Source organism: Schistocerca nitens, chromosome 11 (assembly GCF_023898315.1).
Source record: "Schistocerca nitens isolate TAMUIC-IGC-003100 chromosome 11, iqSchNite1.1, whole genome shotgun sequence".
Taxonomy (NCBI): Eukaryota; Metazoa; Arthropoda; class Insecta; order Orthoptera; family Acrididae; genus Schistocerca; species Schistocerca nitens.
Window position 1 is genome coordinate 112,889,309 of NC_064624.1, and position 15,941 is coordinate 112,905,249.

Below are 15,941 nucleotides of genomic sequence, written 5' to 3' on the forward strand. Positions count from 1 at the left end.
ACAGTACTTTAGTAAAGTGTTAAGTATTTTCAACATACTTAATGTGAAGCGTGTGTAATCGTCTAAGTCGAGAGTTTTCATTGCTTGTGTTAGCACTTATGCATGTGAAGAGTGGAGGAATGTTGAGTGGTAAATTCGAGGGCCAATTTCTCCGAAGGGTGGAGGAATGTTGAGTGGTACTTAAGTAAATTAATTAGTGAAATCAAAGTGAAGTACAAATTAGAAAATAAATGAAAAACTTGGTATAGTTTAGCGAGTTACATACTGGCAAACAGCGGGCAGAGCAGAAGAGACAATGACCGTGAAGTCAGCAAGTTCAGAAGCCATCGCCCTCCCCACATAAGCGGACGCTGTCGATTCAGCCGTCAGGGCATCGCCCGACCGGCTCACGTGTTTCTCAGTTGTCACATGTGAGCAAAGGCCCTCGCCTACATTCCATGAGCCAATGACCGACGTTAAGAAGATTCTTTGAGAAGCTTTTCAACGTGACCAAAGAGGCAATGACCGTGAAGTCGTTCACCAAGTGAAGTGAATAAATACGTGAGACGCAGTGGAGCCGACGAAGAGAGTAGCAGTAGTTTTTAGTCAGTTTCGGTGCTGAAGAGTGTCATGCAAGAAGAGACTACATCGTACACAGACGCACCAAGTCCGCCGCTGTAATAGAATAGCAAGAAGCAGCCTCGGCGCCAAAAGACAGGAGTTAAAAGGTATTTGAAGTCTGATTTTTACGTACCCGGGTGACTCGTGAGGACGGGAAGGAGACAGCCTCACATCAGCAGTCACCTGTGAGCTGGGATGAAGATCTGACAGCCCAAGACTGGCAAGCAGGAGTCCCAGTCCGGGACACTGGCCTTCCCCCGCCGCGCTGCTCCGCTGGCCGACGCACAACATACGCGGCCGCTTAGAGAAGAGAAACACTGGGACGCCACATCCAAGGTATCACCGTCTGATGCACGACTGCGCTCTCAATAATTCAACGGGCCACCACGCGCTGCGCGTCTCCAGTCAACTGGGCGAGACAGCGACACGAGATACACACCGCCACGCGTAATCACACGCCGCCAATGCCGCAGCAGAAGGCTTCACAAACGACACAGCTGCCGCTCTCCGAGACAGAACATAGTAAGCAAACAGTTGTAAAAACCTTTTATTGAAAGTTGTCTTATGTAAAAATGCTGTTCCATTCTACCACGTACCCGAGACAAGAGAGAACCCACCCTGCCCACATGTTGTTAAGAGAGAAAAATTAATTTATTTAGTATTTTTACCCTGACATAATGCTTTAGAATGAAAGGCCCTTTGCAGTAATGCTCATCCTGACAATTGACTAGCATCAAAAGAGAAAACCCAGTTACATTTAGTGTCAGAACTATTACGATTTATGTTTATGACAACGTTCCCCAGTAAACATACAATCTCCAGTGGCTCACTACTCCCATCAATGTGAATGTTTTTTCATGTGTGCCAGCCATGGAAAGATGGTGGTTGGTGCAGACTGGCCTGCGTAAACACACAGGTGTATCACTAGGCTGCCAACCTGCTGTGGCATGTGGTACACCCCTGTGGCCGTTCTGTTTCCCCTCACTTATCTTTCAACTGTAAGAATACATAGTATAATAATTTTCTAAAACATGGCTGTTTTTATAACCAGATCCTGTTTCCTACTTAAATCAGTTTTTCAAGTAAGACTCCTTTGTTCTGCAAATTGTGAGTTTTTCCAGTTGTGTTTTAAGAAATGAAGCATCAGAACAATATAAATCTGATAAGATTGTAAACAGTACAATTTCTGTCTCACTAAATATATAAACATACACAAAAAACATACAATTTACAGGAAGTGTGTTTCTCACATGTGTGGTTTAATCTTTATCACGGGAGACACATTGTTTCAAATTTCATAATTTTGTTATCAGTATCACTGCAAAAATCTCATCTTATTCCACAACCATGACATTGGACGTGAGGTACCTGCTCCAGTATTACATTATTTATAACAATTTTTCATCTGATAGATGATTTTCCCTTGACTGCCTTAACAATTTATTAATGGAGATTTTCATGTGACATTCAGAAGCCAACAACTCAAGATGATAGACATCTTTCTGAAGATTCTCTTTATTTTCTTGAATTATTATTGAATCATATGGATATAAGCAGGGAACATATGTCCAGAAATGAAGACGTTATGAATGAATTGCAAGTTGATTCAATGCACAAGAAATAGAAACAGGTTGTGGGAACATGTAGATAGAATGCCTGAAAACAACTTCCAAAGCTAATACTTCATTACAAACCACAAGGGACAAGAAAGAGGTAAAGACGACAGAAGGGACTGCTAGAACATGTTGACCAGCAGAGGTGAAATCACCTAACACATGATGGGAGAAGAACGAAAGGAAGAATCATGTAATCCATTGTACACAATCAACATACTTTCTCTTTATAAAAATCTTCTTGACACTATTAATGTTCTGGGCACTGACGTGTATATGCATCAAATGACTAAGTAACTTTTCCCCATCCATCTTCTGTACTGTTTTCATAGTTATGTTCATTCTCGTCGCCACTAACAAACTACACCAGAGGACATGAATGAGTATATGAAATATTTACGTTATTTGCAGTACTGCTGTTTGTATTATTTGTAGTGTCACACTCTTAACTTGTGTTGTTGGGCCTCATTTATACCTTTCCCAAGTTAGATCTGAAAATGATCTGCTGGTCAGATCAAAACATCTCTATAATTTTGAAAATGGTGATCCAGGTGGTGTTTCCCATTCATTATACCAATGGAGGTAATTCTTTCCTGACACATGGTGGCAATTACAAAGTGTAACCAGTACACGTACAGGCATTTCCACATGACTTGCCATGCCATGTTGTCAGTGACTGCAGTTCCTGACTTCCAGGAGATCATGTGGGTTTTTGTAACGACAAACTAACAAATTTTCAATACTGAACATTTATGATTACATTTTAAAAGCACATCCATTTACTGTTCTTCCTGTGCTTAACATGTGGATAAAAATTCTTTTTGCATAGATTTTCGCCTATATTTTTTATGAATGGTCTAATTTATAAGCATATTAAAGGTTCCATTTGTTACAAAATAACAAATATTTTACATTAATCTTGATGGGACATGACGTTTTCATCAAGTGCTCAGCTGCTGTATATGAAATGTACCTCTATTTATTGATCCAGAATACTGTGCCTTCATTATGGTGTGGTTGGTTGGTTTAAATCTTGAAATAAACGTAAGCCTACAAACTGTTTAAGATGTAATTCACTCATTTTTCTGTCTGTCACTCTAGGAGTAAGCACATAATTTAGTCCACATGCCAGGAAAAATGGTAGTACTTACAAACTCATTTTGTTCAGAACATTAAATCTACACTTGCTGTGGGATAAAACATTTTCTTATCCCAGAGCAACACAAGGCTGTTCCCATTTAGTTCTCATGTTTATATTATGCTTTGTTAAGGCGGAAAAAAAACACCACCAGAGAAAAATCAGTGTGGCACAGTTTAATCATTCAATCATAATGCTAGGAATTTCTTTTTAATTATATCGATTTTTGCAGCTTCAAATGTGACTGTACTCAATACACTGGAGGTATGTATCTAATACGCATTTAGTCACAATTTATCGCCTTTTATTCAATACACGATGCATTTCGGATCCTGTGGGTCTATCTTCAGGTGTATGTCGTCTTAATCCATGGTTTATTTGTCCTTTTGAAAGAGACTGAATGCATATTCCTGTCATGAAAAGTTTTGATGTTACGTTCCGAGTTTTGTAGGCCACATAGGGAAAAATGTGCAAAATAATGGAAAAGATGAATAGCGCAAACTTACCAAATAATACATGAAAAGCGTTTTTAACGCTTTAGTAACAGCCTAAGTTTTCTTCTCCATCGTTTTCAAGCATATCATTTCATTCAAGAGGCACATCCGCAAACAATGTTTGTAAACACTTCGTAGATGTTTTTCTACATGGTGTGGACCAAGATGTATTTATCGTAGTGCTATAGATATAATTATTAAACAATTAACATACGCAGGAAAAAATTGACATATGCAGGAAGTAACTTTAGAACAGATATTTAAAATTACAAAAGGAACTGTTGCTTGTGATATCTGTTTGTTCGTTTAACACCAAATCTGGTTTTTTGATTTCGTGGAGGTGTATCTCCAGTTGTTCTGACAGATCTAGGGTCTTACTATTGGCTTTATTATGTAATACTACCAAATTGTTTTCTAGATTGTTGATGACATGGTTAGTTTCCAACATATTTGTGCAATGACTGATTCTTCGAATTGGTTGAGCCTGAAAGTGTTTAGATCTTCTTGAAATCGGGTTTTAAAGTTTGTGCTTGTTTTCCTTACATAGTAGGCAGGACAACTGGGGGCGTGATACCTTGTACACTCTACTGTTATTTGTTTGCATATTTCATTTTGTGTTATGGATGAGTAAGTTTCCTAATTTATTATTAGTTGAAAATGAAACTTACATTTGTTTCTTGGAAAACGTTAGCTATTTTTTGTGAGATGGAAAACAGGTATGGGATACCAGCTAATATTTTCTCTTCTTTCATAGTGTTGACATTCATTGTCTTGGTTTTTGTATTTGTCTGTCTAAATTGTCGATAGTTTTGGTTGTGTAGCCATTGCTGATGGCAATGCTCTTTATTGTAACTATCTCATTCTTAATGGTGTTTCCTTCTAGGGCAAGGTAGTGTATAGCATGGATCGAAATGTGGTGTGTTTCTGTGTGGTGGGATGAAATGATGAGTTGTCCAGTGTTACATCTGTGTGTGTGTGTGTGTGTGTGTGTGTGTGTGTGTGTGTGTGTGTGTGTGTGTGTGTGTGTGTGTGTGTGTATTCTGTTTATGCTAAACTTATGTTTTTGTTGATGGTTGGTGATTTTAAGATCCAGGAAATTTATGCATTTGTTGTCCTCATGTTGTTGTGAATTTCACGTTTATGTGGAAAGAATTGAAAACTGCTAGTAGTTCCTCAAGCTCATTTTTTGTTCCATGAAATAGAAGCAAGGTATCATCAACTTATCTCTAGTAATATCTTATTTTACTTTTGACTCTATAGTTTCCATTAAAGAACTTACTTTGCAGATGATTGAGAATTATGCCTGCAAGAGCACTTGATAGGCTACTGCCCATGGCAAGACCCTCATTCCATTGGTGAACTTTCCCATTGAATGTAAAGAAATTGTGAGACAATATTGGCTGCAAGATGTCCTCGACTTGTGATATTTGTACAATTGACAATTTTTTACGTGTTATTACGGTTTCAAAAATTGTGTATTGTTTCTTCAGTTGGTACTTTTGTAAATAGGTTAGTTACATCCAAAGAGTAAAATTTTGGTTGCTAATCCCTTTGTGTTCTCAAATGAAAATGATTTATCAAATGTATAGTATTGCTTCAGAATTTTGTTCAGTAATTGGAAGACTCTTAAGCAGGTGTATTCCCAGAATTAACTATAGGCCTCAATGGAACTTAGGGTTTGTGGGTCTTAGGTTGAGCTCTCAGTATTGGTTGGTTGGTTGGTTGGTTTGGGGAAGGAGACCAGACAGCGAGGTCATCGGTCTCATCGGATTAGGGAAGGACGGGGAAGGAAGCCGGCCGTGCCCTTTGAAAGGAACCATCCCGGCATTTACCTGGAGCGATTTAGGGAAATCACGGTCTCAGTATTGGAGCTGTGAGATTCATTAAAAGGCATGTTTTTGATTCTTTTTCTGTGAAGAGGAAATTGCATTTATCAATCATTTTTCTGATTTTGTTTTGGAATTTTAGAGTCAGATCTTGCTTGAGCTCTGTTATGTTATTTTCAAAAATGAAACAGTGTTTTAGCGATTTATTCATCTTTGTTCATAATTACTACAGAATTGCTTCTGTCAGCTTTCAGAAACGTGGCATTGGTGTTATTGAGTTTCATGTTTATGCTGTTTAATAACTTTCTCTCCTGATAGACTGTTTTGGGGGTTTCATTACGGTTACTTATGCTTTCCTGAATAACTTTATGTTGTGTGCTAGGACAGTCTGTACGGTGTTAAGATCAGATAAATCAGCTGCTTTTTAGTGTTTATGATGAGGTGCTTTAGGTTATTAGTACTTAATCTGGGTTATACGTTGTGCTTTAGCCCTCCCTTGAGTAGACTTTCTTTTTCACTGAAGATGATACCAGTTTGGTTTATGACTCTTTCATAAAAGTGTTGTGTTGGATGGTTGGTTGTCCTGCTGCTGATGCAGTTTTAGTTGCATGGCTTCTAATTTCCTTTGGCACCTGTGTGTCATTTCCGTTTGCATTTTGTTTACAATACTTTCCACATACTCATCAGCAGCTTTTAAGTTCTAATGGGTGTTGTGTATTAGCTAATTGTAAATAGATGTTATACCAGCACTCAACAATATCTTGTTTCTTCATATACTGAGATTGTACTGGTGACTTCATCCACATTATCTCACATTTCTTTCTGGCAATAGGCTGCAGCCGGCTTACTTTTGGTCTTCAGTTTGACATAATTGGGACGTAAATCACACGCTAGACATTCGTCGGTGAACTTAACCCTAGCACTGGTTTGTGATTCCTGTATGAGTATACTGCTTTTAGTTCCTGGCTGGGTAAATTCAATTTAATTTTATCCATATTCAGCAGCTTCAAACGTGACTGTACTCAACACACTCGAGATATGAATTAAAAAACGCCTCCAGTCATAATTTATCATGTTTTATTCAGTACATTATGCATATGAACCCTGTGGGTCCATCTTCTGGTGTAATTCGTCTTAATACATGATTTATTTGTTCTCTTGAATGAGATGCAATGCATATTCCTGTCACAAAAAGGTTTGATGTTAGGATAGGAATTTTGTCAGCCAGACACGGAAAATATGTGCGAAATAGTGGAAAAGACAAATGTAACAGTTTCATTCTTAACTAATATTAAATTAGGAAACTTACTCATCCATAACATAAAATCAAATAATCAAACATACAAAAACAGTTGACTGTACAAAGTATCGTGACCCAGTTGTCCTGCCCACTATGTATGGAAAACAAGCAGGAACTTAAAAATCCGTTTTCAAGAAGATGTAAATTCTTTCAGGCTCAGCCACTTTGAAAAATCAGCCATTGCACAACACATGTTAGAAACTAAACATGTAAACAACAACATAGAAAACAATTTGGTAGTACTGCATAATGTAGCCAATGGCAAGACCCTAAATCTTGTTTGAACAACTGGAGATAAACTTCCAGAAAATCAAGAAACCAGAGTTGATGTTAAATGAACAAACAGATTTCTCAAGCCACAGTTACTTCTGTAATTTTGAAGATCTATTCTACAGTTATTTCCTGCACATGTCAATTGTTTAATAATTGTATCTTTAGCACTATGAAAATGCACATTTGATCTCACCATGTAAACACATCTGTGAAGTGTTCATCAACATGTGTTTGTGGAGGTGCCTCTTACATGAAATGGTAAGCTTGAAAACAATAGAGCAGAAAAAAATGCTGTTACTAAAGGGTTAAAACGCTTTTCTTGGATTATTTGGATAAGTTTATACTATTAATCTTTTCCACTATTTCGCACATTTTTCCACGTGCGGCTTACGAAATTCGGAACCTAACATCAAACCTTTTCATTACAGGAATATGCCGTTAATCTCATTCAAGAGGACAAATAAAGCATACCACGTTTGAAGCTGCAAAATATGGTTAAAATTAACTTGACGAGCCAGGCACTGAAAGCAGTATACTCATACAGTAATTACAAAATGAAGTTTGTGAAAGCCAGTGCTAGTATTAAGTTCATCAAAGAACGTCTAGCGTGTGACTTTCGTCATAATTATGTCAAAGTGAAGATCAAACAAGTCTGCTGCAGCCCGGATTGCCAAGAGGAAATGTGAGATAATGTAGTCTCAAGTAAAATCTCGGTACAAAAAGAAAGAAGATATTGTTATATGCTGTTGCAACACGTATTTACAATTAGCTAATACATTACACCATTAGAACTAAGAGCTGCCGAGGAAAATGCGAACTGAAATCACACACAGGCACCAAAAGAAATTAGAAGCCATGTAGCTAAAACTGAATCAGCAGCAGGAGACCGAACCATCCAACAAAACAGTTTCATAAAGAGTTGTGAACCAAACTGGTATCACCTTTATGAAAAAGATCAAGGTCTACTTAAGGAAGGGCTAAAGCACAACGTAGAACCCAAAAAAATGGTTCAAATGGCTCTGAGCACTATGCGACTTAACTTCTGAGGTCATCAGTCGCCTAGAACTTAGAACTAATTAAACCTAACTAACCTAAGGACATCACACACATCCATGCCCGAGGCAGGATTCGAACCTGCGACCGTAGCGGTCGCTCGGCTCCAGACTGTAGCGCCTAGAACCGCACGGCCACTCCGGCCGGCCACGTAGAACCCAGATTAAGTACTAATAACCTAAAACATCTCATCATATACACTAAAAACCAACAGATTTAGCTGATCTTAACAAAACTGAACAGACTGTCCTAGCACACAACAAAGTTATTCATGAAAGCATAACTAACCATAACGAAATCCACAAAACAGTTTATCAGGAGAGAGAGCTATTAAACAGCATGAACGCGAAACCATATAAAAACAATGCCATGATTCTGAAAACTGACATAAGTAATTCTGTAGTAATTATGAACAAAGATGAATACATCACTAAAAGACAAAGTTTATTTTCTGAAAGTAACATAACAGAGCTCAAGCAATATCCAACTGAAATTGCAAAACAAAATCAGAAAAATGGTTAATAAATTCAATTTCTTCTTCACCGAAAAAGCAGCAAAAACTTTCATTTTAATGAATCCCACAGCCCAAAGACAGAGCTCAACCTAAGACCCATAAACCCTAAGTTCCATTGAGGCCTATTGTTAATTCTGGGAATACACCTGCTTTAGAGTCTCCCAATTACTGAACAAAATTCTGAAGCAGTACTACACCATTGATAAGACATAGTTATTTAAGAACACAAAGGGATTAGCAACTAAAATTTTGCCTCTTTGGATGTAACTAACCTATTTACAAAAGTACCAACTGAAGAAACAATACACAATTTTTGAAACCGTAATAACACACAAAAAATTGTCAACTGTAGTAATATCAGAAGTCAAGGACACATTGCAGTTAATATTGTCTTACAATTACTGAACATTCAATGGGAAAGTTCACCAACAGAATTAGGGTCTTGCCATGGGCAGTAGCCTATGAAGTACTCTTGCAGACATAACTCTCAATCATCTGGAAAGTAAGTTCTTTAATGGAAACTATAGATTCAAAATTAAAATAAGATATTACTGGAGATAAGTTGATGATACCTTGCTTCTAGTTCATGGAACAAAAAATGAGGTTGAGGAACTACAAGCAGTTTTCAATTCTTTCCACATAAACGTGAAATTCACAATAGAACATGAGGACAACAAATGCATAGATTTCATGGTTCTTAAGATCACCAACCATAAACAAAAACATAAGTTCAGCGTGCACAGAAAACACACATACACAGATATAACACTAGAAACTCATCATGTCATCCCACCACACAGAAACATGCTGCATTTAGATCCATGCTACACTGAGTACACACTCTTGGTCTAAAAGGGAACATTCTCAAGAATGAGATAGTTACAATAAAGAGCACAGCCATAAGCAATGACTACACAGCCACAACAATTAACAATTCCGACAAACATACAAAAGCAAGACAATGAATGTCAACACTATGAAACAAGAGAAAATATTCACCAGTATCCCATACCTGGGCCAAATCTCACAAAAAATAGCTAACCTTAAAAATAAAAACAAATGTAAGTTTCATTCTCAACTAATAATAAATTACTTAACTTCCACATCCATAACATAAATTCAAATATACAAACAAACAACAGTAGAGTGCATGAAGTATCATGCCCTAGTTGTCCTGCCAACTATGTACGGAAAACAAGCACAAACTTCAAAACCTGTTTTCAATAACATGTAAATGCTTTCAGGCTTAACCAATTTGAAGAATCAGTCATTGCACAAATATGTTGGAAACGAGCCATGTCATCAACAATCTAGAAAACAATTTGATAGTATTACATAATGAAGCCAATAGTAAGACCCTAGATCTGCCAGAACAACTGGAGATACACCTCCACAAAATCAAAAAACCAGAATCAATGTTAAATGACATGATTTCGCAAGCCACAGCTATTTCTATAATTTTAAATGTCTGTTCTGAAGTTATTCATTTCCTGTATGTGTCGATTGTTTAATAATTAAATCTTTAGCACTATGAAAAATGCATCTTTAACCAAACCATGTACAAAAATGTCTGTGAAGTGTTAACAAACGTGTTTGTGAAGGTGTCTCTTGAATGAAATTATTTGCTTGAAAACGATGGAGGAAACAACTTATGCCGTTACCAAAACGTTAAAAACGCTTTTCTTTGATTATTTGATAAGTGTACACTGTTCATCTTTACCACTATTTCGCACATATTTTCCACATCTGACTTACGAATTTGTAACCTAACATCAAACCTTTTTGTGACAGGATTATGCATTTCCCCTCATTCAATAGAACAAATCAAGCATGTATCAAGGCGAGTTACACCTGAAGATGGACCACAGGATCCGAAATGCAGCGTGTACTGAATAAAACATGAGTGTAGGAATTTCTAATTTCTTTGTTGCTTGAGGGTTCTAATCTACTACAAATAGAACATAGTTTGCATTTTGTCAATCTATACAAGAAAAGTGCTGTACAAGTAGTCACATCTTCATCAGATTTCGTAGTGCTAAGATCGGCAACTTGCAGTAAATGTTCACAATATAACACTTTACACTTCACAAATATGTATGATCCCACTACTACAGTATCAATGAGTCACAGCTGGAAATGGTCCACTCAAACAATTATGTGGATGTACAAACTTTTAGGAATTTGAAATTCAACAATTACACAGGCTTAGCTATAGGTAAAGCCAATGGCAGACATCAGTTCAGTGGCGGACTACAGGAAAAACACTGAGCCTCAAAGGAAATTGCTTACTAACTCTTACAACCCATCCTAATACGAATCTGAAGCATGCAGCAGTTGTATGAAACAGGACTGATAGGAGATATTGAACATACACTACGAAAAGCAGCTCAAATGGACACTGGTTAATTTGAGCCATGCGACAGCATTATGGACATGCTAAGAACTAGTCCTTGACCAATGGTGCAGCAAGCAAGTAGCTTCTACATCTAAATCTGCATTTACATGATATGTCTGCAATTCATGTAAGTGTTTGACAGAAGTTCATAGAACCACTTCCAGAATATTTCTCTACTCTTCTACTCTCAACAACGATGTGGGGGAAATACGAACACTGTCTTTCTGTACAAGCTCTTTATTCTCTTATCATACTTTGGAATTTGGAAGAGGAAGTTGGTGACTAAAATAATAGGAAGAGATCATGCTACAAATAAAAACTTTTGTTTTGATTGCCACCCCCACTAACATATTTCCAGCTCCCATACTTTGTGATAAAACAAAGCTTGCTGCCATTCCTTGAGCGTTCCCATCATGATGACAGTGTAAGCAGTCCTCCACAAATGTTGCTCCTCCTAAATCTCTGCCAATGAAATGTGATCTTTGGTTTGCCTTCTTCCCAACACTTTGCATATTATGGTTATAATGCATATAGTGCACACATATTTTGTCAAGCTGGAAGTCTTTAAATTTGGGTGAATTTCGTGCAGTCATAATTTGAGGTTTTTTAGTACTCATGTAGGGGACCACACTTTTTTATTGTTTAGGTAATTTTCTATTTTTCCACCATATAGATATGTTGTCTAAATCATTTTGAATTTGTCTTCATCTGATGAGTTTACTAGAAAATAAACATCTGTAAACAAAGACAGCTACTCAGATTGTCTCCTATATCATTTATGTAAATTAGGAATGAAAGATGCCCTGTAACACTTCCTTGGGGAACCAACTAATTACTTCAGTCCCATTACAAGACTTCTATCAGTTCCTATGAATTGTGACCTTACTGACAGAAAATCAGGAATCTAGTGCCATGACTGTGACAACAATGAAGGCACATAATTTGAATGGAACCTACTGATGACAAATGATGTTAACAGCCATCTAAAAATCTAAAATTATATCAACTTGAGATACGCTATCACTAGCATTCATCACTACATGTGAATATGAAACCAGTCATGTTTCACAAAGACATTCAGAATCTCCACTGATTATGTATCAATAGATCATTTTCTTTAAAGTATTTCATAATTTAGGAACTCACTATTTCTTCCAGTAGTTGGGTCCCACATTTCGCATATAGTGACAAAATGTGGGCTGTGATATGAACATAACCTCATGCTTGTGAGGAACTACCTACGAGGCGAAGACTTTTACAGAGACTCCAGCTGCATGGCATCAAAACAAAAGATGCACTATGTGATCAGAAGTATCCAGAGACCTTGCTGAAAACGACTTACAAGTTCATGGCGCTCTTCATAAATAATGCAGGAATTCAATACGGTGTTCACTTACCCTTAGCCATGATAACACCTTCCACTCTGTGCAGGCCAGTCCATTACAGGGATGTTGTTGTGTAACCACTCCGCCACAGGCCGTGCATTATGAACAGGTGCTCGATCGTGTCGAAAGATGAAATCGTCATTCCCGAATTGCTCTTCAACAGTGGGAAGCAAGAAGGTGCTTAAATCATCAATGCAGGTCTGTGCTGTGATAGTGCCACGCAAAACAAGTGGTGCAAGCCCCCTCCATGAAAAACACGACCACAACACAACACTACCACCTCCGAATGTTACTGTTGGCACTACACACTCTAGTAGATGACATTCACTGGGCATTCGTTGAACAAAGCACCGGTAGTCTAATTTCGAACATACAAGAGATCAGTACAAACCGAGGATGGTGGCGTACCATTGAGGACGTGCAGAACATAGAGGGATCGCGTACATTGGGCTGCAGGTGAGACATGGGAGGACCAAGAAACTTTCCTACCGAGCAAGAGACCCAGGTATTTCACCGTTTCAATGAACAGAAGAGCAACAAGGCCAAGATGTAAAGACAGTGGAAGAAATCAACTGCATGCCAGAAATTCATACCAACTGTTCTGTGAGCGGAAAAGCGAAAGCCACTGTCGAATCCCCAAGGGAAAAGACGATCGAGACATCGCTGAAGATGCTACTCACTGAAACAGGCCCGTGATAAATGCAATGGATGGGAAAATAAACAAAGAGAGAGCTGGAGGTGCCTGGAGGGAGACAGGGCAATATAGGGTAAATGGCAATAGCAAGGAGGGAGATGCTCAGGACAGAAACCTGAGGCACACCATTTTCCTGGATAAAGGTGTCCCACAAGGCAGAACCCACACATACCTTGAAAACTCTGTCTTCTAAAAATTCCTCACGGAAATCGGGCACGTGGCCACGGAAACCCCACATGTAGAGAATGCAGATGGTAACAGTCCTCCTGCATGCGACATAGGCTTTCGCCAAATCGAGAAAGACTGCCGCAGCCTGGGATTTCTGCAAAAAACCATTCGTGACATTGGTGGGCAAAATGACGAGATGGTTAACTGCAGAATGGCACACTCTAAATCCATACTGTGCAGTCATAAGCAAACTGCAGGAGACTAGCCACCATACCAGCCAGTCATGAATCATATGTTACATCACCTTGCAAACACAGCTGGTGAGAAAGATGAGGTGGTAGCTAGAAGGAAGGTGATTGTCCTTACCAGGCTTGGGAATGGGTATGACTAGCTTCACAGCACTGCCTGGGAAATGTGTCCTCTGCCCAGATGCGGTTGTACATATTAAGCAGAAAGTGTTTGCTTGCAAGATAAGGTGCTACAACTTCTGAATGTGAACAGATCTGACCCTGGGTGGAGGATCGGGATGAAGTGAGAGCATGAACTAGCTCCTTCATAGTACAGGCGGCATTGTAGCACACTATTTTCAGAAGAGCAGGATATTGCCCGAGCTGCCTCTGCTCGTTTCCGATGGAGGAAAGGAGAGCGACAGTGAGAAAAGCTCGAAATTTCCGCAAAATGACGGCCCAAGGCGTTACGAGATCACAGTAGAGTCCACAATAGCCTCATCTGCTTCCGTCAGACCAGAAACTTGAGAATGGATCTTGGCCGCAGAGAGCCATTAGAGGTTGGTCCACATGAAAGTGGGAGTGGAACTGTTAAAAGAACTTGTAAATGAAATCCAACAAGCTTTTCTGCTATTCCGAAAAACACGACGGCACTGTGCATGAATCGCTGTAGGATGTCTTCGTAGGATGGTGGTTGAAAACGTGTAGAGTACATCTCTACATGCTAATTGCATTGTGACATGCCTCTGTCCACCAAGAGACAGGGACATGGCGTGGTAAAGAAGCGTGAGGAATGGAACATTCTGCAGGAGTAAGATAACGATTGTGAGATATTCCACCTGGTCATCAGAATTGGGGAAATCTTGATCGTCGAAGGCCACCAGGGAGGAGTGAAGTCCCCAGTCAGCCTTAGTAATCTGCCATTTGGGTGTGAATACAGGTGGGGTAGGAGTCAGCATATGGATAGCACACAGGAAATGGTCGCTCAAGTTGGTGTCAGAAGGAATGGACCGCTAGAGACCATGAGCAAGCTGGGAAATGCAGAAGTATAAGTCCTAATGGGAATACGTGTGTGAGGAGTCAGAAAGGAATATGGGTGCTCCTGTGTTAAGATAGAAGAGGTTAAGTTGGTTACAGTCAGCCAAGTGGGCACCTCTCTGACAATTTCTGGGAAAACGCCAAAAGGAATGGTTGGTTGGTTTAAAGGAGGGGGAGGGGGAAGGGACCAAACTGCGAGGTCATTGGTAAAAGAATTACACAATGGAAAGAAGGAAACAAAGGAGGCATACAGCACAATGGCAGGAGAAAGGAAGAACCAAAATAACTACAGTAGGACAACCAACACTACTATGGACGAAGCAGGAAAAGAAAACCACAGAGAGAAGCAAGAAACAGGTAGAACGGGTAGAAACAAGTGAGTAAATGACTGACTGGCTGCCAGACCACGATAATAAAAAGGAAAAGGCAGCCATTCTGTGACACATTAAAACATCCACTGTAAAAGCATTACAGTGGAGAAGACAAAGGCACAAAGGACATGCACTAATACTTATATAGAATGATAAAACCCACAGTCATGTATAAAATGTACAACTAAATTGGTCAATGAGGTGTCAGCTATAATTAATGGCAATGAGTCGTAACTGAATAGTCCGTCACAGGGCACCCAAAGGAGAACAGCTCACCAAGATATGGGCCACTGCCAGCTGGAGGCTGCACTGACACTGAGGTGGGTCATCACGGCACAAGATGTAGGCATGTATCACTCAAGTGTGGCCTATGTGGAGCTGAAAAAACTACAGAGTCCCTGTGAGAGGCCTGCCACACATTCGAATTCTCCTTAATGGCACGCAGTTTGTTGTGCATGCTGATGTTATGGCATTTCATCTCCCAAAGCTGTAAAATCTTGTGGCATAGTATTGAATGCAGTTCAGTTGCAGAGAAGCCCATCTCCATAAAAGGGGTACATGTAGCCTGTTCGGCCAGCCTGTCTGCTAGTTCGTTGCCAGGGATTATGATAGGACCTGGGGTCCAGACAAACACCACTGAATGACTGGACCATTCCAGGGCATAGATGGACTCCTGGACGGTCGCTACCAAAGGATGGTGAGGGTAGCACTGGTCAACAGCTTGTAGGCTGCTCAAGGAGTCAGTACACAGAAGAAACGACTCCTGGGGCATGAACAGATGTACTCAAGATTGGCTGGTTTAGAACATGGGGAAAGTGCCAAAACAACGAGGTCATCAGTCCCTTGTTTGTA

General features: G+C 39.3%; 1 protein-coding gene across 3 annotated transcripts in view; it reads right to left on the reverse strand.

Annotated features, from left to right (window-relative positions):
- Positions 1–15,941, reverse strand: part of LOC126213025 (zinc finger protein 724-like) — a 128,509-nt gene that overhangs the window by 44,236 nt on the left and 68,332 nt on the right. The window lies entirely within an intron of this gene.